Below are 25303 nucleotides of genomic sequence, written 5' to 3'. Positions count from 1 at the left end.
AAATTACTTCATGGATTCTCACCACATTTGCACTACAGATACATATTAGGGCATGAAAGACTCCACTGAATTTTGGAGTTGATCCGTATTGGCAGACATCAAAAATCTCAGATTGCTCTTGTATCAGTGTGCTGCCTGTCGTGCAACTGCACACTGGGAGCAAGATGGGAATTAAGATCCTTGCTCGAGAGATTTTCAAGTTTGATGGGGATTCAAACAGAGGACTCTCTGCTCGCAAGCCCACCTCTAGACCCTCACCTCCTCATGCATTTGAGGAACGGCAATAGCAATTTCTGCAGCCGACGTTTTGCATCACATCCTGTTCACTATACTGAGTGTACTGAAGTAAGTTCTATATTGAAGTATTTTACTGAGTGAAATGTTTGACAAGCTTGTGTGGTAATCACCCCATTTTGGTTATTACAATAACAACAGCTAATCATGCATGTCTCCGCTGTCTAAAAATATCAGTGCACATGACTCAAACCTTGGATTCAGGAGGAGCAATGCGGGTTCCGTCCTGATCGTGGAATGGTGGACAAGCTCTTTACCTTTATATGGCTATGAGAATATGCCCAACCAGTCTACATGTGTGTTGTGGACTTTAAAAAGGTGTACAATCGGGTCCCCTGGGGTGTTGTGTGGGGGTTGCTGTGATTACGGTGTACTCAGTCCACTGCCAAGCACTATCTGGTCTCTATATGCAGGCATGCACATAACTGGTACTCATGGTGCTTGTACGTGCTAAAAATAAATGATGCGCAGCAGAAGACACAAAGCAAGCACTTCATAGGAGGAAAGCAATGACAAAGTGTAAGAAAGGTTCCCTCTGTCTGCTGTGCATCAATGATTTGTAGCACACATGAGCACCATGAGTACCAGTTATGTGCACCCCTGTCTATATGCCCAGAGTAGAAAGTTGCACTCTCAATGACCCTTATCACCAATCTTGTTTGTGAATTTCTCAACATGGTATCAAGAACAAGGTCACAGGTACAAGCGGTGGAAATCAGGTTTATCTGTAGACTATCCGAGCTCACACTCAGGGACAGGTTTGAGAAACTCAAATATCCAGGAGGGACCCTGAGTAGAGTTCCTACTCCTACACATCAAAAGGAGCCAGCTGAAGTGGTTTTGGGCATGACCCATCTGGGGTGGTCTTACAGACATGTCCAACTGGGAGGAGGCACGACATGCTAGAGGGATTATCTCTCTTAATTAGTTTGGAACCGCATCAGGATTCCCCAGGAAGGACTTTGAGGACCGGAAATTGAAGGATGAGCTACTTAGTCTGCTGCCACCTTTACACAAGGCACATGCTAACCTTCTCTGTATCATTCCAATTTTACTATGTGCATTACATGAGTAACAGTCTCTCCTGCCACCACAACCCAGACAAGTGGCAGAAAACTGTATGGTTAGTTATTACCATGGTTTTTTATTGTATTGTCCTTTACAAAGTAAACTATTTCTCAGATTAAATGTATTCAAAGTCACAGTGAAAAACAGGCCTGGATTCTGGAGAACATCTCTCTCTGCAGGAGATCCACCATCCAGAACCCCAAACAAAGAAATTTCAATGTATTTATATAGCGCCAAATCACAAAAAATGTTGCCTCAAGGCGCTTCACATGCGTAAGGTCTAAGTTTACCAACCCCAGAGCAAGAACACAGGCAACAGTGGTAAGGAAAAACTCCCTCTGATGATTTGAGGAAGAAACCTCAAGCAGACCAGACTCAAAGGGGTGACCCTCTGCTTGGGCCGTGCTACAGACACAAATCAATTCACAAAACAATATAGAGGAATGTTGCCGGTACACAGGATAGGAGGGATTCCAAAGCAGACACCGCACCCATCTCTGGATGGAGTCACATCTCCACCAGAGAGAGAGAAAAAAACAGAATCAGGCATCAGAAAGACAACAAATACAGTGTAATTTGTCAGCATTAAGCAACAAGAAAAACAAAACAAATACTAAGAAACAAAAACAGTTTTTATAAAACAAAAGGTGGACCTTATTTTGCAAATCCTCTTACTGGTCTCCCGTGGACATAGAGGTCCAGACCCCTGCCCAAAACCCGCGCGAAGAGGAAACCTATGGTAACTTGATTCTCTATGCTCTAAGCGCTAAACCCAGTTAAATCCAGTTCCACGTGCACGTTTAAGCAGATAACAGATAGTAAAAATATATGCTGCTTTAAGTGATTACTTTCTACCAAAACAAAACAGTATATCAACAGATATAACAGATTGAGTGACACTTTTTTTTTTAGTGAGCTGACATTCCAGTTGAGGCTACCTGCAAATACCGTTCTGAAGACGCACGCAACTGTTCACTGGGGTTAAGTGTCTCATATCTGATTTCTCGTTTTGAGTGTTTTTTAAGTCATTGCCCAATGTTAGAATATGTATGTTGCATCACTCTGTAGTGTTGTGGATGCGGTGAAGCGCGGCACCAGCGCATGCTCCCAGACTTGACTTGCGTCACTCTGACCCATGTTCTGTAGTTGGACTGCTGGTTTTAGCCCAACTGCACTTTAGTTTCATGTTTGTATTCAGTGCCTGTTTTTGAAGAGTGGCTACATCCTCATTCCAGTGAGCAGAAAGAGAAAACAGTATTCAGGACACACTCTCCTTTGTTATAATTAGCTGACTCACTCAGTCACCACCAGCAGCAGCAACAAGAGAGGCTGGGAATTGATCTGCTCTGAGAATAGATCAATCTGATCCAGCTGACAGCCAGCCGGCACCAGGAAGCCAGAGGCAACCACGGGGACCACAGACCGGCCAGCCCACCAAAAGTTTCATCCAATCACCCCGTACTATGGAGCAAGCAGGCTCTGGCTTTGAGATGCAGCACCAGACTACTCAGGGTTTTTAATGGAAATACATTGCGATCGGACGGGACATTTTACAGGGTGGGCCAATCAAATGTTACCACTTTTTGATCGTACACAACTTTTTGAAATCAGAACTTATTCGAAAATTTTATTTACAGACTTGTAATAGAAGCATCACATTAATATTTGATACCAAAGGTTTCCCACTTTGTCTCTTGTTTTCCGCACAGTTCAACAATTGATGACATGTTCAATCCACGCTCCTCTTCTTTTGATTACAAAGTGGTGACATTTTATTGGCCCACCCTGTATCCGATGTGAACAAAAATCTGTTATACAAAATCTGTTATATACAGTGTTTATTACATGGAAAACAATACAAAAACTTTGGCAGAGGTGTAAAACTCCGGCTTCAGAAAGTAAAAACCCTCCCATGTGTTGTTTCTACCTGTGCACCTAAAACAGGTGATCTCATAATTAGCTCATCCACCTGCCTGAAGAGTAGAACTAATTTCAATCAGCTGGTTTATTAGAAGGATGGAACAAATATGTGGCTGGACTTTTACTTTCTGAAGCCGGAGTTTTGCACCTCTGAACTTTGGGAGTTTTTTTGTCCAGTGACCAGTGTTGCCACAGTAACTTTGAAAAGTTACTTGTTAGTTACTTTATACAGTTACATTATAGTTTCTTATACTGTAAATAAATTGCTGTAGAAAGCACGATTTGTTTCTGAATTGTTGAAAATTTGCACACACGCCATAAAAATATAAATGCAAAATTAAATTTCTGCTTTTGTTCCCATTTTTTATGCATTGTCATAAGAGATCTTAGATTTCTTCTATACACGAAATTCTCTCCAATTTTGGTCAAATGTATTCAAATTTCTGTTAGTAAGCGGTTCATCTTCACCTGACACGTGTGGCGCATCAAGATGCTGATTAAACAGCATGATTATTGCACAGACGTGCCTTTGATTGATCACACTGAAAACTCGCTCTGAAATGTGAAGTTTTATCACAAAGCAACGCCACAAATGTCACACATCTTGGTGAAATGTGCAGTTGGAATGGCCACCAGAGCTGAATGTTTATGCCGCTACCATAAACTGCCACTACACCCACCCAGGTGTGCCAAATCCTGCTTTTACAAACAATAAAGGTCTTTTTTATAAGATCAACTGCAGGTTCTAGAGTGGGCTTTTTTGGTAATCGATTTAAGGCACATCTGTGTAATAATCATGCTGTTTAATCAGCATCTCAATATGGCGCATCTGTCAGGTGGATGGATTGTCTTGGCAAAGGTCAACTGCTCACCAACACAGATTTTGACAAATGTGTGAATAAAATTCTAGAGAAATAAACCTTTAGTGTGCAAGATCTCAGATCTTTTACATAAAATCATGAAATATGGCGGCGAAAACAAACTCCATCTCAACTCTGTCACATGTCCACTTATTCAGCATAATGCAAAATATTTCTCATACGTATGTGACCCTCTCCAGCACAAAAAGCCAGGGTCAAGTATTAATTGGCCGTCATTTCTGATTCACTCGTATTTACAGTAATGACAGATTTCTTAAATTCCTCGCCACCCATATGTCACTTGAGTCATCTCAGCCTGTGCGATTCTTTGTCCGTCAGCCCGATGTGAAGCATCCCCCACACACAGAGCTTTTGAAATGCACTTAATTTGAAATGGAAAAATGTTCTCTCTTTTTGTTGTTGTTTGATTAATGCCCCAGATTGCACGCGGCATGTGGGGGAGTGGTGAAAGTTTCTCCCTAATAAGCATGTTTCAGGTCAAAAGAGGCTATTTTCCTTTTCATTCGTATTCATGTTTCAGGCATGTCTGAATCATCAAAGCACATTAAGGCTGCAGATTGTAGAAGATTAATTCAAAGTGCACGTCCTTTATTCTCAAACATCAAAATCTCTGAGAATTACACTCATTATCCACCTGGATGAAGCGTTTGGCTTCCTAAGGCTTCATTACACCGAGTGAGAAATGATGCTGTCGGCTTCAGCAGTCAAACAAATTTGTAGCTCAAAACCAACGCAAATAAACAACCACAAGTCATAAGGAACACATTCCCCTGAAAATAGCATCAATACATTCAGGTCCAGAGGTGTTTTAACAGCAGCATCATTTTTGGTAATTCTTCCTCTGCAGTCCACTGGAATGGAGCTGAAATGAAACATAATACAACCCCTGGCAAAAATTATGGAATCACTGGCCTCGGAGGATGTTCATTCAGTTGTTTAATCTTGTAGCAAAAAGCAGATTACAGACATGACACAAAACTAAAGTCATTTCAAATGGCAACTTTCTGGCTTTAAGAAACACTATAAGAAATCAAGAAAAAAAATTGTGGCAGTCAGTAACAGTTACTTTTTAGACCAAGCAGAGGGAAAAAAATATGGACTTGCTCAATTCTGAGGAAAAAATTATGGAATCACCCTGTAAATTTTCATCCCCAAAACTAACACCTGCATCAAATCAGATCTGCTCGTTAATCTGCATCTAAAGAGGAGTGATCACACCTTGGAGAGCTGTTGCACCAAGTGGACTGACATGAATCATGGCTCCAACACGAGAGATGTCAACTGAAACAAAGGAGAGGATTATCAAACTCTTAAAAGAGGGTAAATCATCATATGCAATGTTGCAAAAGATGTTGGTTGTTCACAGTCAGCTGTGTCTAAACTCTGGACCAAATACAAACAACATGGGAAGGTTGTTAAAGGCAAACATACTGGTAGACCAAGGAAGACATCAAAGCGTCAAGACAGAAAACTTAAAGCAATATGTCTCAAAAATCGAAAATGCACAACAAAACAAATGAGGAACGAATGGGAGGAAACTGGAGTCAACGTCTGTGACCGAACTGTAAGAAACCGCCTAAAGGAAATGGGATTTACATACAGAAAAGCTAAACGAAAGCCATCATTAACACCTAAACAGAAAAAAAACAAGGTTATAATGGGCTAAGGAAAAGCAATCGTGGACTGTGGATGACTGGATGAAAGTCATATTCAGTGATGAATCTCGAATCTGCATTGGGCAAGGTGATGATGCTGGAACCTTTGTTTGGTGCCGTTCCAATGAGATTTATAAAGATGACTGCCTGAAGAGAACATGTAAATTTCCACAGTCATTGATGATATGGGGCTGCATGTCAGGTAAAGGCACTGGGGATGTTGGGAAAGTGTAAGTACACGGACCCACAACAGGGGGCGCAAATGAACGGACAATGGAATAGGTCAAATAACAACACTTTACTGTTGCGAACGTGCACAACAAATACAACAAATTACAACAATGGACAAAATCCAATTCACAATGGTGTCGTGTGGGCAGGCTCGAAGATAGGAGACACCTCTCCAAAGTAGAACCGGAACCATATGGTTTCCTCCGCCACAGGACCCCGGGAATACTGGAGCCGCCAAGTTCCGAACTCCCAGGTGGCCACTGCCTCCGCGTGTCGGACCTGGTACTGCTGGCGAGGAACAAGAACACAATTAAACGTGGGCGCGTCTGCACCCAGCAACCTGCACGGCAGGGAAGCTACCTCCACCTCTCGTTGGAGAAAAAGTCTGCAATCACTCACAAAAATCACAAAAGTTACTGTCAAGCAGTCAGCTGAGATTATTACCTTCCAGGTAGAACGATATCTCGGCAAAGAGGTGGAGACGTCGTCCTGCTGATATACTCCTGCCAATCAGGTGATTGGTAACAGCTGTTGCCGGCGATGTGTGACAGCTGTCACCCTGGCTGCTCCTGTGAGGCGGCTGCGCCCTCTGGTGCCTGGAGCCCGCACTCCAGACAGGGCGCCCTCTGGTGGTGGGCCAGCAGTACCTCCTCTTCTGGCGGCCCACACAACAGGGGAGATGGCTGTCATTACATCATCAATAAATGCACAAGTTTACGTTGATATTTTGGACACTTTTCTTATCCCATCAATTGAAAGGATGTTTGGGGATGATGAAATCATTTTTCAAGATGATAATGCATCTTGACATAGAACAAAAACTGTGAAAACATTCCTTTCAAAAAAGCAACATAGGGTCAATGTCATGGCCTGCAAATAGTCTGGATCTTAATCCAATTGAAAATCTTTGGTGGAAGTTGAAGAAAATGGTCCATGACAAGGCTCCAACCTGCATAGCTGATCTGGAAACAGCAGTCAGAGAAAGTTGGAGCCAGATTGATGAAGAGTACTGTTTGTCACTCATTAAGTCCATGCCTCAGAGACTGCAAGCTGTTATAAAAGCCAGAGGTGGTGCAACAAAATACTAGTGATGTGTTGGAGTGTTCTTTTGTTTTTCATGATTCCATAATTTATCCCTCAGAATTGAGTGATTGCATATTGTTTCCCTCTGCTTGGTCTAAAAAAGTAACCGTTACTGACAGCCACAATTTTTTTTCCTGATTTCTTATAGTGTTTCTTAAAGCCAGAAAGTTGCCATTTGAAATGACTTTAGTTTTGTGTCATGTCTGTGATCTGCCTTTTTTCTACAAAATTAAACAACTGAATGAACATCCTCTGAGGCCGGTGATTCCATAATTTTTGCCAGGAGTTGTACAGTAGTGTTCAGAATAATAGTAGTGCTATGTGAGTAAAAAGATTAATCCAGGTTTTGAGTATATTTCTTATTGTTACATGGGAAACAAGGTACCAGTAGATTCAGTAGATTCTCACGAATCCAACAAGACCAAGCATTCATAATATGCACACTCTTAAGGCTATGAAATTGGGCTATTAGTAAAAAAAAAAAAAGTAGAAAAGGGGGTGTTCACAATAATAGTAGCATCTGCTGTTGACGCTACAAACTCAAACTACGAGGTCTGTTAGAAAAGCAACTGACCTTTTTATTTTTTGCAAAAACTATATGGATTTGAATCATGTGTGATTGCATCAGCCAAGCTTGAACCTTCGTGTGCATGCGTGAGTTTTTTCACGCCTGTCGGTTGCGTCATTCGCCTGTGAGCACGCCTTGTGGGAGGAGTGGTCCAGCCCCCTCGTCAGCTTTTCATTGTCAGGAAATTGGCTGATCGACTGCCACTTTGCTTCATCAAAATTTTTTCAGAAAGTGTGAGAGACAGCCAAGTGGAAACCATTTGGAAAATTCAGATGGTTTTCAGTGAAGATCTTATGGGGATCACAGAGATTAAGGACAATTACAACTGGATTAAAGACGGCCCACAGCGGCGGATGGCACGTCGCGCACCGAGCAGCGATCGACAGGCTCAAACGACCAGATCATTTCCAAAGTGAACGCTTTGTTGATCCGGAACGTCGTCTGACTACCGGAGAAATGGCAAGACAGCTGGACATAGCACTTTTTCAGCACATTCCACTGTTACAGGATTTTTGTCATGGAAAGAGGAGCGGAGAAATTCACTACGGAGCCGCTCATGGTGCGGGACGAAAGCACCTCCGTGTTGGTCTCACAGGACATGTTCTAACATGCCCAGCTCTTGCACCATTCGAAAGATTCTGACGGCTTTCGGTGGCTTTTCAGTCGTGTGACTGTCCGAGAAATTGTGGACGAGCTGGACATGCCACAACATGTCCTGTGAGGCTTCATCACGGCGTTGCTTTTTGTTCTGTGCCCTGCGCCTCCGTCCTGACGCGCGAATTCCTCCGCACGTCTTTCATGACGAAAAAGTGCTGATGTCAAACTCTTCTGCCATTTCTCTGGTAGTCAGACGACGTCCCGGATCAACAAAGGATTTACTTTGGAAATGAACGGCACATTCCACTGTTACAGGAGGTTTTTTTTGTTGAGGTTTGTTGTTTTGTTTTTTGTTGTTGTAATATTTGTTGAATCAGATGAAAGCTTAAAGTTAACACGACCAACTTCTTAATCATTTGATTTAAGCTCCTTCGTTGTAGCATTCAAACCACGTTACTGTCCAAATGCTAATGGATTCAACTGTACAGCCACCGCATCAATAAAAACTCTATGCAGTGTGCAGATAGGTGTTTTTAGAACACATCTGTTAAGATTAAATGCAAAACTGACATACTCAGACAAAGAAGCATCTGTCCAGAGAAGAGCTAATACGGGAAAGTACACTCATCCTTAAATTATACTCTCCACTTTAAGATACGTTATCTTGACAAATGTGCCACTACAAAAATTTCTGACAACTGAAGCCTGTATTAGGGCCCCTTCACACATACAGTTGTATGTAAACTTTGGGCCCCTCTGATGATTTCCATGATTTTTCTTTATAAATCATTGGTTGTCTGGATCAGAAATTTCAGTTAAATACATCATATAGCAGACAAACAGTGATATTTGAGAAGTGAAATGATGTTTATAGGATTTACAGAAAGTGTGCAATAATTCTTTAAACAAAATTAGGCAAGTGCATAAATTTGGGCACCCCAACAGAAAAAATACATCAATATTTAGTAGATCCTCTTTTTACAGAAATAACAGCCACTAAACGGTTCCTGTTGCTTCCAATGATACTCTGGATTCTGGTTGAAGGTATTTTGGACCATTCTTTACAAAACATGTCAGGTTTGTTGGTTTCTGAGCATGGACAGCCCGCTTAAAATTACACCACAGATTTTCAAAATATTCAGGTCTGGGGACTGAGATGGCCATTCCAGAACATTGTACTTGTTCCTCTGCATGAATGCCTCAGTAGATTTTGAGCAGTGTTTAGGGTCGTTGTCTTGTTGAAAGATCCAGCCCTGGCACAACTTCAACTTTGTCACTGATTCATGAACATTGGTCTCAAGAATCTGCTGATATTGACTGGAATCCATGTGACCCTCAACTTCAACAAGATTCCCAGTACCTGCACTGGCCACACAGCATGATGGAACCACCTCCAAATTTTACTGTAGTAAGTGTTTTTGCAAGTGTTTTTCTTGGAATGCTGTGTTCTTTTTCTGCCATGGATACCGCCCCTTGTTATGTCCAAATAACTCAGTTTTAGTTTCATCAGTCCACAGCACCTTATTCCAAAATGAAACTGGCTTGTCCAAATGTGCTTTAACATATCTCAAGTGACTCTGTGGTGTGTACACAGAAAAGGCTTCCTCTGCATTACAGCATCATAAAGCATCTCTTTGTGCAAAGTGCACTGAATAGTTGAACGATGCACAGAGACACTATCTGCAGCAAGATCATGTTGTAGGTCTTTGGGTTGACTATGACTGTTCTCACCATCCTTCGCTTCAGCTTACCTGAGATTTTTCTTGGCCTGCCACTTCTGGACTTAATTAGTACTGTGCCTGTGGTCTTCCATTTCCTCACTATGGTCCTCACAGTGAAAACTGACAGCTGAAATCTCTGAGACAGCTTTTTGTATCCTTCCCCTAAACCATGATGAACAATTTTTGTTTTCAGGTCATTAGAGAGTTGTTTAGAGGCTCCCACATTGCCACTCATTAGAAGAGATGCAAAGAGGAGAAACATTTACAAATGGTCACCATAAATACCCTTTCCCATGATTATTTTCACCTGCGTAAGGAGGTCAAGGGTCATTAGCTAACCAAACCAATTTTGTGTTCCAGTAATTAGTGCTAAATGCCCCGTGTACGTGTCTAGTCCACCACACGTCCTGTGGATGGCACGCTGCAGGACAGACACTGCGTAATGTGGAACAGAGCTCACGTGGGTGACGTGACATTCAGATCGTCCACTGCGTGTTATGATCTGACGGTCCATTTCACCTGGGACAGCCTGTCAATGTGAGCGCCGTGCACTCACTCGCTGCAGCCCGTCACAACAGCGATATGTTTTTAAATATGTCCACATAAGGACAGCAAGAAGACAAATGCGTATCACAGTGGGCAGTTGTTAGGTTATGTCTGTCAAAACATGGTAAGTGTTCCCCAGCTGTGACATCCAGAACCAGAGATCACCACAGCTGCTGCTGTTGGCGGCCACTTCCCGTTCATCCAGTGCACACACCAATGTTTCACTCTGTTTTTGTGTTATGCAATCTTTTTTGTTGTGTGTTATTTCTTATGTAATTGTGTATGTAGGTAGTGTAGTACTTATTTATATACCTGTCCTGGCTGTCGTCTCTGTTTTTAATGTGACACGTCGTGTGCACTGAGCCGCCATTTGTAGCCGTCAGTGAGTTTCTGGTCAGCAGCTGGGAGGTGGCTCGCTGTGCTGTGTGTGTTCAGACGTGGCTGGCGGCTCCATCTGTACATCCATATCAGCAGTTCATGCAAGTGTACTCCCCCTCATGCCACATGTGTTGTGGATGTGGGAGCGCAACACATGCGCAATTCACACCACGGCACATATGTTGTGGGGGAGCTGACACTCTGGCACACCAATGTGTTGCTTTTTGCAACACCCCACTCATGGGGGCACTTAGACAAATTTGCACAGCAGGCGGCGATGTTGATATTGCAAGATTTTACTTAATATTTTTCGCTGACCGAACAGTCCCCCTAAAAATCGGTCCCCCTGATGATACGGTTCACCTGGTTTCTACTTCAAACTGTACTCCAGTTATCATCTATCTCAGTGACAAATATCTGAAGGTTTTGTACAACAATCATTTCCACATAAATTCAGCATTATTTCATCATAAAATGTGGCGGAAGCAAACGGAGTGCCGCAGCTAAACAAGCTGCTAGCTGATGCATTCACTAAGGTCACAGAATTTCATCGAGTTTCTGCTTAAAACGGCCTCGTTTCTGCTTACAACTGACTTTAGAATTATTTAAGAGGTTTTACCTTTATCATCTGATGGTTAATAATTCCATTAATCCATTTGATTGCTTTGGGTGAAGAGACTGTCTTAGACGTGCTATTGGTCCGACATACGCAGATGCAAAAGGCAGACCGATTTTTAGGGACGGACCGTTCAGCCTGCGACACCGGTTCTTTTGACTCTTCATGAGCTTGGGCTGTTTTTAAACATTTCTACTAAAATTAAATACTCAAGACTCAAGGTTTATTCTAACCCACAAGTTTTTTTTTAACAAAACTAACTAGTTGGATTCTTTTTTTTTTTAACCCAGCAAGTTGTACTCTAGAAAATATGCCATCTTTTTTGAATTTGGTTACACCAGTCTTGCAGTATACAAAAGCTGGATGTTGCCGATGCCTGTGGGTGCAGGATTTGAAACAGATCTTGATTCCATGACGTTCTTACAGTATGAAATGTGCAAGCATGTTTCTTTGGTTTTAGACAAGAATGATTTGCAGTATCTGCTCTGTGGACAGGTGATTCTGTATCTTGTAGCCCCCCCTTTTTGTGTGTGTGTGGGGGGGAGTCCCCCCAGAATTGTTTGACACGTCCCTGCTATAATTTTTAATGACTTTTTTAATGTTTATCATGCACCCACATAAAGATGTTGCGGTCTTTACAAGGCGGGGCTTGGAATAGATGTTCTTCAGTTGTTGTGGAACTGTGCAGCTCGTCCTTTCAGACCTCCGGCACCACCTACACTCTGCAGCTAAACTGTAGCTCATTAATATTTTCCCGGTGAGGGAGGTGTGTTTGATGTGCGCGGATGTTACCTCATCTTGGAACATTTCATTAGAGCCCATCAATCACCAAGCAATGTATACACGAGCACACAAAGTTTTAAAAAGAGGTCATGGAAGGATGTGACACAAGGAGAAAGAAACAATTAAATGCACAAGGAAAAGAAGACAGATAATAACCAGAGAGAGAGCAGGAGGAAGAATGAGTCTGAGAGAAGTATACAGAGATGTACTGTGTCTCCTGTATTCTGTGAGAGAAGATTTGTTCATGCTGGACAGGATACACTGAGTAACATCTGGACAGATCCGTCTTCCTGTGGTGAGTGGGGACAAGAAGGCTTTTTCTCCAGGGACGGCATTTGCCTCAACTACAATGTCAACACAGATCTAGAACACTACGACTACTAGGAGCTAGTAACTCACTGAATCTGTGGACTTTTACGCTTAGATTACGTCATATTTTTAAAAATCAGCATACAGTATATGGGGTGATTCTTAGACTACGGGCACTTATGTCCTTTGATCATATTGTACGAAAAACAGAAAGAGGGGAAATTTCACACTTTTATAGTTATCTTTACAATGAAAGTGTGTTAAGAAATTTGTTCTAGTAGTCTATGATAACTTTTTCACCTTTTTTCAGCATCATTATATGCAAATATTGCCGTTTTGTGCTTGTCCCACACCCAGACTTTTGATCTTCAATGATAAAAATGAATGGTAAAGAAATGTTTTTTCTAATGTTTTAAAATATCTCTAAATAAAATATCAGTAAAATAATCAAAACATAATTGGGGTATTCAATGTCATACAACTGTTGTGATTTTTTTTTAAACAAAATGTAGTTGTCCCACACTATTGCCGTAATTTCCACCACAACACTGTAATGTCCCTTTAAACAGTTTGTAAGATTGTTTGGATAGTTTCTATGGAGATAAACAGTGACATCACAGCACATGTATATAGCGCCAAATCACAACAGTTGCCCCAAGGCGCTTTATATTGTAAGGCAATGGTGTGGTGGAAATTACATTTACAAGGCCAATAGTGCCCATAGTTAAAGAATCACCCATAGATTATAGATTGCTGAAATTATTTGGTATAGTGGTTGGTGAGAGGGTTAAGACACATCCTGAAGTTCAAATCCGGGTCTTATTCATCTTCATTGCCTGTCTCTCACTTTTTACTCCCATTTTGTTTGCCTCTTTAGCTACAAGAATAAAGGATATAAAATAACACAATGCTAAAATACCCTCGGCCGTATGAGCATTGTGTTCTTCATAATTTGCAGTTTAATTAATTATTAAGATCTTATTGTTACGTACATTTTGTACATGATCAGTAAAGCCTCTCTATCAGTCAGACAATATTTACGTGTTTCCATGAGCTTTTGACAAGAGCGGAAGTTGTGTAAATCAAAGAATATTTGTAGATCACCCTCTGTGCATCTGCAGGTATTAATAAGATAAATTGAACCCATCGCAAGTTAGCTTAGAGTTAGTGGGCATTAGCGCGCATGTTAGCACCTGCTAAAGGTCTTATAAATCACTCCCGATGTTATTGGGTTCCAAAAACAGCATTTTTAGTTTTATAAGTGTTTATTTCTTGCTAGTGTTTACATAATATATGACAAAGAGGTTATATTTACACACAAACAGAGTTTCCACCTAGCTAGCAGTGATGTCACCAATAATGTCCGCTAAATAGTTTGTAAATCCTTCCAGGGGTGTTTTCAGGTTTCAAAAACAGCATTTTCAGTTTTAGAAGTGTTTATTTCTCTTCAGCTTTTACATAATATGAGAAAAGTATATAAACACTCGGTTACCTACATGCCCACCCTGACACAACTAAACACACCCAGAATAGGTAGGGGTCTTCGAACCAGGAACCTTCCACTTTAGAAACAAGCGCAAAAACCGCTTGGTCACCACCCTTGCCGCTATTAGCTATTAACGCCTGCTAACTATTGCCAATGGAATGGTGCCAACATCCGAATTAAATTGTGCTAAAATTTCACAGTTCTTTAGTACAACTAAATACAGAAAGCCATATCTCATTTGTATTAAAATGTTCTGAAAGGAAATTTACAGAGGATTTACTGTGTGCATGCAACAAGCACAGTGTCAGGGAGCTCTTTGCGAATGTCAAGCACAATTGCACATGAGAGGACATGTCAAACGGCTTGTAAAATGTCTGTCGAGGAGGCGTTCTGCAAGCACAGCTAGTGGTGGAGGCACAGCAAGCGCTGAAGGTGGTCTCTTTGTATTATTATCTGGCTGTTGCGGTCTTTACGCGTACCAAGGTGAATGTTGTGTTTCTTATCTTGCGATTACTAGGAGAACTTGCTCTCTCACATCCTCTGTGCTGCTCCTCCTCTGGCTGTTTCTAGTTACCTTTAAAGTGGTGAAAAATATTTACTCTTGAAAATGAAGAGGATAACTTTCCATCTCCGACACTGTTCCAGGAGACATCTGGATTGTGTTACTTGAGTTCTAGTGGTGTGTGTTGAACAAAATAACCATAAGAGAAGTGTATTGTTTCACTGTCTGTCTGTGTTCTCCCACAGGGGAAGTCTGCTGCAGCGAACTGCACATGCACACGAGCCGCAAAGTATACCACAAACACCAGATACACAATGGACCAGTGTGAACATAGGAAGAGATTTTTGTGTAATTCTTCCTGTTTTCCTTTGAAGGTGCATGTACGCATGCAAGCAGAGAAGATCCATGAGAGGGAAACGTCCCATTTGTACATGCAGCAAGAACGTCTGAGGTTAAATTACATGTGTAACAGCCTTCCTCTTACTTGCACTGGGGATCTGGCACCGGTCCCTCTTGTTTCCTCGGCCCAACTCTAAGATCCTAAACTCAACTTTTTGACCATAAAAGAATTCCCATAGTTGAGTCAGGGTACTGAAAAATTCACATAAACAAGTCTGTTGCACTCTTAACCTGAACAACCACAGTCATTAACTGCAGTTGCGTCACACTTTCAAATTCTGCAGAAGACTGAAGTATTATTTCACATGCTGTGAAAGTACATTTATATAATTAAACTGGTTCCTCTTTCACATGTCAAATGTAACTGCTGGAAATAACTCTCTGCATTCTGGTATGGAGATGATCACAACTGTTGATCAGACTTTTCCTGATAAGCCAGAGTCTTCTTCAGAATCTCAGCAGCTACTGAGAAGTCCAGAAAAAAATTTTTTCAGACAGAGCACGGTTCCCCTCCTCCTTCACTGTGAATACTTGAGTGCAGTTTTCCAGGCAAAGGTCCATGCAGGTTTAGCTGTTCTCTCAGATGCAAAGCCAGGCACACTAAAGAATAATACCGTGTCAAAGGAGCTCAAAACAGAGAGGACCACAGAAAAACAAAGAATGTGCCGAAAGGAGAAAAAGAAAAATCCCGACATTTCTCGCTGGGGTCTTGAATTTTATACAGTGAAGAAACCCTCGTGTACCAGTCGATATGTGCCTGTCAAAAGATAGGAATGTTAGAATGTTCTGATCTTATGACAAAGGTCAAAGAAAACCTTGCCTTTTCACCTTATGACATCACAAAGAAAACCCAATCATCCTGACCTTATGACAAGCAAAGGTTAGGTTTTACTTTAAGACCTTTATGCCATCATAAGGCAAGAATGTTAGGTTTGTTTCTGTTTATGATGTCCTAAAGCAAGAAGAATTTTTTTGTTTACAACCTTTATGCTAACATACCATTAGGTAAAAATGTATTCAAAATTAGTCCTTAATTACTATAGTTCTTGGTGTTCTAGAAGCTTCTATAGTGTTATAAACCTAAGGCAATCTAGAGCCAGAAACTAAGCATTCCACATTGTTTCATATATGTGAATGTGAGCTAGTCAAGTACACAGTTGAGTGTCAGTGTGTTAGAGTTGTACAATGCGATGTGTGCAAAAAACAACCACAACATAAATGTAGACACCATGGCATACCCACAGTCACAGTATAACTAAGTCTTCTGGAAAACCTCCAAGTAAAATCATGAAATATAAGACAACATTATGGGCTTCATGGAAGAAGAAAGGATCACTAAAATGTCAAAAACAAGATTATGGCACGTTATGGCAGATTATGTGTGCGTATTTATGGCTTTGGTCAATCAATAACCAGGTGAGAGGTGACATTTGTCATGCTCATATATTTGGGTCAAGGATGATCGCTGCAAAAACGGAAAGTTGATAGAGCAAATGTTTTTTGAGAAATTAGCAATTTTAGCTAGCTAAAAATCAATGGATGCTATACTGTGGGTTTTGAGGTTTTAAATGTTGTTATTGTGGTTTGTGATACTTTAACAGTGTTGTTAGTGTTATTAATTTATTGCATTTTTGTAGCTTGAATGAATGAATTTAATGAATGATTTATTCTGCACGCACGAACAAAATCTCTCATTTACAAAACAAGTCAAGAGAAAACAAAAATTAAAAAATAGAACAAAACAAACAATTTACCAATTTAGTGTGGCTGAAAGGGTGTGGGCAGAAGCAAAAGCTTCTAAACGCCCACCCCGTGCATCAGTTTCTGTGTACAAACAAAAATAAACAAAAACAATTACCAGTCAGCAATGTAACGCAGTAAAACATACAAAGTAATACAACAGACAAACAAACACAAAATAGCCACAGGCAATTTACTTAATTACGCAAACTATAACAGGTTAATATATTATTTTATACTATTTTAGCTTAATTGGTTCAGTCAGTTTAGATAAGTCTGATGTTGCTATTACCATGAGTGACTTAAGTTTTATGTTGGTACCATGAGTGAAATGTTTAGTGGTTTTAATATCTTCAGCTGCTGTCTTTGTCTAATTGTAAACTAGGACTGTAACTTATTAAGGAAGCAGCAACAAAACAGAATTTTAGGGTTTCCTTTATGATGTCATAAGGCAAGAATGTTGAGACTTTATTAGAAAGGATTTTTTTTTTTTTTTACTTTCCTCGATCTGCATTGAAATCCACCAAATTTCTTGATGGCAAGTTACTTGTCTTTATACAACCCCTGACAAAAATTATGGAATCACCGGCCTCGGAGGATGTTCATTCTGTTGTTTAATTTTGTAGAAAAAAAGCAGATCACAGACATGACACAAAACTAAAGTCATTTCAAATGGCAACTTTCTGGCTTTAAGAAACACTATAAGAAATCAAGAAAAAAAAGATTGTGGCAGTCAGTAACGGTTACTTTTTTAGACCAAACAGAGGAAAAAAATATGGACTCACTCAATTCTGAGGAATAAATTATGGAATCACCCTGTAAATTTCCATCCCCAAAACTAATACCTGCATCAAATCACATCTGCTCGTTGACATTGACCCTATGTCATGAAATTGACCCTATGTGTCTTTTGCAAGGAATGTTTTCACAGTTTTTGCTCTATGGCAAGATGCATTATCTTCTTGAAAAATGATTTCATCATCCTCAAACATCAGAAAAGTGTCCAAAATATCAACGTAAACTTGTGCATTTATTGATGATGTAATGACAGCCATCTCCCCAGTGCCTTTACCTGACATGCAGCCCCATATCATCAATGACGTGGAAATTTACATGTTCTCTTCAGGCAGTCATCTTTATAAATCTCATTGGAACGGCACCAAACAAAAGTTCCAGCATCATCACCTTGCCCAATGCAGATTCGAGATTCATCACTGAATATGACTTTCATCCAGTCATCCACAGTCCACGATTGCTTTTCTTTTCTTTTTCTGTTTAAGTGTTAATGATGGCTTTCGTTTAGCTTTTCTGTATGTAAATCCCATTTCCTTTAGGCGGTTTCTTACAGTTCGGTCACAGACGTTGACTCCAGTTTCCTCCCATTCGTTCCTCATTTGTTTTGTTGTGCATTTTTGATTTTTGAGACATATTGCTTTAAGTTTTCTGTCTTGACGCTTTGATGTCTTCCTTGGTCTACCAGTATGTTTGCCTTTAACAACCTTCCCATGTGTTTGTATTTGGTCCAGAGTTTAGACACAGCTGATTGTGAACAACCAACATCTTTTGCAACATTGCGTGATGATTTACCCTCTTAAGAGTTTGATAATCCTCTCCTTTGTTTCAATTGACATCTCTCGTGTTGGAGCCATGATTCATGTCAGTCCACTTGGTGCAACAGCTCTCCAAGGTGTGATCACTCCTTTTTAGATGCAGACTAACAAGCAGATGTGATTTGATGCAGGTGTTAGGTTGGGGGATGAAAATTTACAGGGTGATTCCATAATTTATTCCTCAGAATTGAGTGAGACCATATTTTTTTCCTCTGCTTGGTCTAAAAAAGTAACCGTTACTGACTGCCACAATCTTTTTTTCTTGATTTCTTATAGTGTTTCTTAAAGCCAGAAAGTTGCCATTTGAAATGACTTTAGTTTTGTGTCATGTCTGTGATCTGCTTTTTTTCTACAAAATTAAACAACTGAATGAACATCCTCCGAGGCCGGTGAGTCCATAATTTTTGCCAGGGGTTGTACTAACCGTAGTTGCTCTAGGTCACCAAAGCATATCCAGTACAGTTATACAATATGCCAGATGCCTTTCATCACGCAACTCCAGTTCAACATGGAGAAATGCACACAGCCCCTGATGTTCCCAGATGGTCTCCCAGCCAAGTTCTAAACATCACCTACTCTGCTTCATTTCTGAGATCTGACGGTATCAGGTGTACACAGGATAGCATGGAAATTTCATCATGGCAAGTCAATAAGTGAAAACAAACGCCAGCGAAAACAACTACCTGGGTGGAACCTTTTGCATTTATTTGAGATGTTGTCATCAGCTGGAGATAGTACAACAGGTACATGTGAAAGCTTTTGCACCTTTTTATTCTGTGGTATTGGACTTCCTTCATAATCTGTAAAAACAAACTTTCCCTAAGCCTCCAGGAAACCTGCACGTCATTTTTTTTCAAACCACCATTCAGTTTGGATTCAAGGAGACCGGATCAACCAACCTCTTTAGAATTTACCCTGAGGAGAAATGACATAATACTAAACACTGAGCGAAAATCAACACCAAACATTGAGTCATAGCCTGGTAACTTGCTTCACACCTAAGCTGTGTCTCAACACTGTAGCACAAACATGCTTGGCGGCTCTTCAACTCGAGGAGCCACGTAGAGAAAAATCATCACCCTTGTTTGTGTGATGGCCGTGTCACGACTGCGCTATGAGACCCTTACCGCCCGCTTCTGTCGAGATCAGACTGGTGAAAATGACCTGATGAGAAACAGCAAGGCTGCATTTTAATGCATTTTCAGACAAACCATGTACACACGTGTGCATAAAACCAGCAAATGCTACTTTGTGCACGATGCCTTTGCATGGTATAAACCCGAGGAATAAATTTTAAAAGTTCAACACATACACCGCAGGGCCGCTAAAGCAGCTGGGCATGACTGATCACGCTTGCCTCTCCATTATTACGTTGTTTCGATTAATAATGCATGTTTCCTGACACCTTAATTACCTCCGCTCACGCCCTGTGCGCACACACACACACACACACACACACACACAAACCTTCAGTCAGCACCAGCTCACATATCATCAACACATGCTGTGGAGGATATACACCGGACGAGGTGCTTGAAGTGAGAGCAGATGTCAGTCTGCAAGCGCACGCTGCAGGACGCGGCCCTCAGTGCGCCCTCACGCACCTGTGCACAACTTTCACCGAAGGTAAAGGGCAACGACGACAAACTGGTGCAGCGAACAGTCGTCAAAATCACGCATTGCCTCCCGATGTGGTGACATTGTCATTTTATGATGTGTGCAGCATCGGCAACAAGCTTTCCAAATGTTAGAGAATTAATTTGCCACATTCTCTCTGCCGTTAATTAGGGGGTCGTACTGTCAGGATTCACCAGGGACGAGCGTGTCTGTGACCGAATTCTCATGAAAGACCTCGGCGCATGTTTCAACAGCACCATGTGTACTCCTTTATGATGACATTCTTGACAAAAGTCAAACACAAAACTTCATGAACGTTAACCCATATTTCCAACAACCTTCAAAACTGATGAAACGCCAAGAAACTTGGTGCCTAATTTTCAACCGACACGGAGTCTGCGCTTAATAGAGCCACACTTTGCTTTCATCTTCCTCCCGTGAGTTAGAGCGCAATTGTATCATTAAAAGCTTTGCATTAGGTAATTTGTGAAGAGTGGCAGCTTGTTGCAGCCGCCGACAGTAAGTGTACGGTCTGCTCATCGATCCTCGCTCTCCCGCCGGCCTTGCGCAGGTTCAGCCTGAGAATTCCGCTGCATGGGAAAATAATTGGCCGTTCCTTTCATCACAGGATTATGAGAATAAATCTCCTTTTGGAGCGGCGCACTGCTAACAGTCAGTGAAATCCTGTTACATGGGGTATTATCCCGCAATTAATTGCTTTTGCTAAACGCTAAGCTCTGCTCGACCTCGCACTTTGATAAATTCGACACCGACTCATTCTGGAAAGAAGTTGGGGGGGTGTTGGACTTGTAAGAAAGGCATTGAAGAAAGACATTTCTCTGTGTGCACGCTATTAAAGTTGATGCAACCCATTATGTTTTGGTTATAAGACAGGCTTCATGTGTTCAACTGTTAAAGCCGGCCATCTGCCCAGTTGTTTATGTAGTTTAATGCAGGCAGGATGTGAAACACAATGAAACAGGAGAGGCGGAGGAGTCCTTACCTAACGCTAGCTAGCTAGGATTAGCTAAGACAAAATGCCAAAATGTTAGCTTTAGCTAGTTAAATTAAACTGTAACAAGACAAATGCTAATAATCTTCTGTAGACAAAATCTAATTCTAGACATTTAAAGGTAACAAGGAAAGTGTCAACAAGCTAATAACTGCTTTTATTATATGGCTGCGACACTACGCGCGCTCTGATTAGCCAATCGGCCCATGATGCATATCACATTTGTTACAAACCAGAAAGTTAAAAACATGATTCGAAAAACGAAGTCGGACATGAATAGGATATGATTCCTTCTTTATGTTCTCTAATGCCATATACCAACACAGTGCAGAGTAGCTACCTAAACTCTGTAAGGGAGATAGAGTATCTCGTCAATAGTTTTACATCCTCATTGAAGACAACTTTGGATGCTGTAGCTCCTCTGAAAAAGAGAGCTTTAAATCAGAAGTGTCTGACTCCGTGGTATAACTCACAAACTCGTAGCTTAAAGCAGATAACCCGTAAGTTGGAGAGGAAATGGCGTCTCACTAATTTAGAAGATCTTCACTTAGCCTGGAAAAAGAGTCTGTTGCTCTAAAAAAGCCCTCCGTAAAGCTAGGACATCTTTCTACTCATCACTAATTGAAGAAAATAAGAACAACCCCAGGTTTCTTTTCAGCACTGTAGCCAGGCTGACAAAGAGTCAGAGCTCTATTGAGCTGAGTATTCCATTAACTTTAACTAGTAATGACTTCATGACTTTCTTTGCTAACAAATTTTAACTATTAGAGAAAAAATTACTCATAACCATCCCAAAGACGTATCGTTATCGTTATCTTTGGCTGCTTTCAGTGATGCCGGTATTTGGTTAGACTCTTTCTCTCCGATTGTTCTGTCTGAGTTATTTTCATTAGTTACTTCATCCAAACCATCAACATGTTTATTAGACCCCATTCCTACCAGGCTGCTCAAGGAAGCCCTACCATTATTTAATGCTTCGATCTTAAATATGATCAATCTATCTTTGTTAGTTGGCTATGTACCACAGGCTTTTAAGGTGGCAGTAATTAAACCATTACTTAAAAAGCCATCACTTGACCCAGCTATCTTAGCTAATTATAGGCCAATCTCCAACTTTCCTTTTCTCTCAAAAATTCAAATAGAGGAATGGTCTATTTGAAGAGTTTCAGTCAGGTTTTAGAATTCATCATAGTACAGAAACAGCATTAGTGAAGGTTACAAATGATCTTCTTATGGCCTCGGACAGTGGACTCATCTCTGTGCTTGTTCTGTTAGACCTCAGTGCTGCTTTTGATACTGTTGACCATAAAATTTTATTACAGAGATTAGAGCATGCCATAGGTATTAAAGGCACTGCGCTGCGGTGGTTTGAATCATATTTGTCTAATAGATTACAATTTGTTCATGTAAATGGGGAATCTTCTTCACAGATTAAAGTTAATTATGGAGTTCCACAAGGTTCTGTGCTAGGACCAATTTTATTCACTTTATACATGCTTCCCTTAGGCAGTATTAGACGGTATCGCTTAAATTTTCATTGTTACGCAGATGATACCCAGCTTTATCTATCCATGAAGCCAGAGGACACACACCAATTAGCTAAACTGCAGGATTGTCTTACAGACATAAAGACATGGATGACCTCTATTTTCCTGCTTTTAAACTCAGATAAAACTGAAGTTATTGTACTTGGCCCCACAAATCTTAGAAACATGGTGTCTAACCAGATCCTTACTCTGGATGGCATTACCCTGACCTCTAGTAATACTGTGAGAAATCTTGGAGTCATTTTTGATCAGGATATGTCATTCAAAGCGCATATTAAACAAATATGTAGGACTGCTTTTTTGCATTTACGTAATATCTCTAAAATCAGAAAGGTCTTGTCTCAGAGTGATGCTGAAAAACTAATTCATGCATTTATTTCCTCTAGGCTGGACTATTGTAATTCATTATTATCAGGTTGTCCTAAAAGTTCCCTAAAAAGCCTTCAGTTAATTCAAATGCTGCAGCTAGAGTACTGACGGGGACTAGAAGGAGAGAGCATATCTCACCCATATTGGCCTCTCTTCATTGGCTTCCTGTTAATTCTAGAATAGAATTTAAAATTCTTCTTCTTATAAGGTTTTGAATAATCAGGTCCCATCTTATCTTAGGGACCTCGTAGTACCATATCCCCAATAGAGCGCTTCGCTCTCAGACTGCAGGCTTACTTGTAGTTCCTAGGGTTTGTAAGAGTAGAATGGGAGGCAGAGCCTTCAGCTTTCAGGCTCCTCTCCTGTGGAACCAGCTCCCAATTCAGATCAGGGAGACAGACACCCTCTCTACTTTTAAGATTAGGCTTAAAACTTTCCTTTTTGCTAAAGCTTATAGTTAGGGCTGGATCAGGTGACCCTGAACCATCCCTTAGTTATGCTGCTATAGACGTAGACTGCTGGGGGGTTCCCATGATGCACTGTTTCTTTCTCTTTTGCTCTGTATGCACCACTCTGCATTTAATCATTAGTGATCGATCTCTGCCCTCCACAGCATGTCTTTTTCCTGGTTCTCCCTCAGCCCCAACCAGTCCCAGCAGAAGACTGCCCCTCCCTGAGCCTGGTTCTGCTGGAGGTTTCTTCCTGTTAAAAGGGAGTTTTTCCTTCCCACTGTAGCCAAGTGCTTGCTCACAGGGGGTCGTTTTGACCGTTGGGGTTTACATAATTATTGTATGGCCTTGCCTTACAATATAAAGCGCCTGGGGCAACTGTTTGTTGTGATTTGGCGCTATATAAAAAAATTGACTGATTGATTGATGAATATACTCCATAAATATCTAAACAGCATTGAGGAAAAAAAAATTGAAAGCTTACCAGCTAACGACTGGACCATCTGTTAGTAGGTTCTTCACGGAGGTGAAGCAAACAGGTCTGACTACGAGCCCAAAACCATCAGCAGCTTTGAGCGATACCATATACATTTGTGTGTTTATAGATATATATAGTAGCCATAATAAATGATTATTAACTTCACTTGCTCGGTCTTTACAGGAATATCAGACCTCTGTTTTTCGCACAGACCTCACTAACGCTTGGTCCATAATACACCTCGGTCTGTTATTCTCGGGGTACAGACCTCACGCTCAGTTAATAATACTTAATACCAATCTACTACAGTAGCCTTGATTTGTGCACGCACTGACCGTAAACTTCAAGTGTACCATCTTTTGTGGGGTTTTTTTAAGATTCAAGTCATAAAAAGAATTTTCTTTGGCATGACTGTAATTTATTTATTAGCCTTTAATAGGGGATTCATAATATGACATTGCCAATGTGAACAAAATTGACATCTGGAAAAATTATAACTAGCTCCCTTGGAGGGAAAAATCTCAAAAGAACAGACTGCCTTTTTTTTTTTTTTTTTTTACAACCACGTTCAGTTAGCGAGCCATACGGTCTACAGTGGTTTGCAAAAGTATTCAGCCCTTGGTATTTCACACATTTTAATTGTTTATTGGCATTTCAAATACAAAAGTAAATCAGGCTTCTCAATATTTAAAATTTCTACATATCTTCCTTACAATTAAACTTAAAGTAAATCTCTATAGCTTGATATAAATTAATTAAAAATATAAAAGCCAAGATGATGGGTTGCATAAGTAATCAGTCCCTTTGGTATAATACCTGTAAATAATCAGTTTCATTGCCAGTTTTCTTCAAACAGTCAGGGGATGGATACATGAACATGTTCCAAGTCACTGAATACGTCTTGAATTTATTTACATCAATTATGAAGAAATACAAACAGTATGGCACTCTATGGTAAATCTGAATGGAGTAGGCAGTTGTCAAAAACTGAGTGACTGTGCAAGAAGGAGAAGAATGAGGAAAGCCACCAAGCTACTCAGAAGAAGTTACAGGCTTCTGTGACTGTGACTGGAGAAATTGTGCACCAGTACATGTTTTGCATTTTTGTATCCCCAGTTATACCGCTTCATGATGAAGTGGTATAAAGGAGGGTTTTCTTTCAGCAAAACATTAATCTAGGCTTGCATCTCAGATGTACCTTCTGGCAAATTGTACCTGAACTTCAGGTCTTTTTAATAAAACCTTCCTCTGTACCACTTTGCCATGAAGCTGATACATAACTAGAGATAGAAATGCTAAACATGCACTATGTACAATTTTCCAATCACAACCACAGAAGCCTATAACTTCTTCCTGGTTGTCTGGGTGTCTTGGTGGCTTTCCTCAGTCACTCAGTCTTGAGAACTGTCTACTCCACACAGATTTACCATAGAGTGCCATACTG

General features: G+C 40.7%; 1 non-coding gene across 1 annotated transcript; it reads right to left on the bottom strand.

Moving 5' to 3' along the window:
• Positions 1-1268: 1268 nt before the first annotated feature.
• LOC117502511 lies at positions 1269-1370 on the bottom strand. Its single transcript, XR_004558319.1, has one exon. It is a non-coding gene; the product is annotated as a U6 spliceosomal RNA (small nuclear RNA).
• Between the last annotated feature and the right edge of the window lie 23933 nt (positions 1371-25303).

The sequence above is a fragment of the Thalassophryne amazonica genome, chromosome 20, assembly GCF_902500255.1.
Source record: "Thalassophryne amazonica chromosome 20, fThaAma1.1, whole genome shotgun sequence".
Classification (NCBI taxonomy): Eukaryota; Metazoa; Chordata; class Actinopteri; order Batrachoidiformes; family Batrachoididae; genus Thalassophryne; species Thalassophryne amazonica.
Note: the sequence above shows the minus strand (reverse complement) of the source record. Positions and strands in the feature narration are given on the sequence as shown.